Genomic DNA, 1,519 nt, shown 5'->3' with positions numbered 1-1,519 from the left:
ACTTTCAGTGTGGTAGGCAGTCCTGTGGTGGTGCCTGAATCCACAAAACTTTTTCAGCTGTAAAAATCATGCCGCTCCAAATTGGTGGCCCTGTTCTATGGACACTTCTAGGGAGCAATCGAAACGAGCAATCCAAGTCGCCAAAAATACTCGTCTCCACAGATATGTCACACAATGGCACTGCTTCAGCCCATCGCGCGAACCGATGTACAGCAGAAAAATAATGGTACCCTTCTGAGGACGGCCGCAACGGCCTTGCCGCAGTGGATCCACCGGTTCCCGTCAGATCACCGAAGTTAAGCGCTGTTGGGCGTGGCCGGTACTTGGATGGGTCACCATCCGGGCCGCCATGCACTGTTGCCATTTTTCTGTGTGCACTCAGCCTCGTGATACCAATTGAGGAGCTACTCGACCGAATAGTAGCGGCTCCGGTCACAGAAACCCATCATAACGACCGGGAGAGCGGTGTGCTGATCACACACCCCTCCTATCCGCATCCTCAGCTGAGGATGACATGGCGGCCGTATGGTCCCGATGGGCCACTTGTGATATGTAGACGGAGTGCTTTTCCTGAGGACGGCAGCGGTCCTACGATGTCTAGGTGAACGTTTGCCCACCTCCGGCACCAGCCAGGGTGGCCGAGCGGTTCTAGGCGCTACAGTTTGGAACCGCGCGACCGCTACGGTCGCAGGTTCGAATCCTGCCTCGGGCATGGATGTGTGTGATGTCCTTAGTTTAGTTAGGTTTAACTAGTTATAAGTTCTAGGGGACTGATGACCTCAGACGTTAAGTCCCACGGTGCTCAGAGCCATTTGAACCATTTTTTTAGAAGATGTTTAGGAGGAGTAAATTTCTACTGTCGAGATCTGGCGTGTGTTGCGACGACGTTTACGGATGAAACCAAACGAAGTTCAGCTACTGAAGCTCTTCGTGAAGGTGACAAACAGCAACTTATGGAGTTATGTAATTTCGTTCTTGGCAAGATGGAGGATGACAGTTTTTTTGCACGCTTAGTGTTTAGTGACGAGGCAACATTCCATTTAAATTGAAAGGTGAACCGTCATAATGTGAGAATACAGGGTACGTAACAACCACATGAAATTGTACATGAAAATGATTCTCCAAAATTTAATGCGTTTTCTGCAGTTTCGCGGGAAAAGGTGTATGGTCCAGTTTTCTTTGCCTAGAACACTGTTACAGGAAGCACACATCACGATATGCCTGAAAACTTTCTTTTCCCACATTTGAAGAGTGATTCCAATAACTTCATTTACCAACAGGATGGCGCACCGCCACACTGGCATCTGGAAGTGTAGGAATTTTTAAATCAAAGGATTGCTGAACGGTCACTGGATAAAATGATCCAGGCTTACGTTACTGGCCTTCAGGGTCACCGGACCTGACCATGTGGTTATTTCTGGTGGGGGTTTATAAAAGACTGTTTACGTGCCTCTGTTACCAGCAACAATGAATCAACTGAGACATCGCATAACAGCAACTGTGGAAGCCATACCTCAAG

At 48.7% G+C, this 1,519-nt stretch overlaps 1 pseudogene; it reads left to right on the top strand.

Annotated features, from left to right (window-relative positions):
* Positions 1-245: 245 nt before the first annotated feature.
* Positions 246-363, top strand: LOC126485504 (5S ribosomal RNA; annotated as a pseudogene).
* Positions 364-1,519: the final 1,156 nt, after the last annotated feature.

This window comes from Schistocerca serialis, chromosome 6 (genome assembly GCF_023864345.2).
Source record: "Schistocerca serialis cubense isolate TAMUIC-IGC-003099 chromosome 6, iqSchSeri2.2, whole genome shotgun sequence".
Lineage (NCBI taxonomy): Eukaryota > Metazoa > Arthropoda > Insecta > Orthoptera > Acrididae > Schistocerca > Schistocerca serialis.
This window is presented reverse-complemented; position numbering and strand designations above follow the sequence as displayed.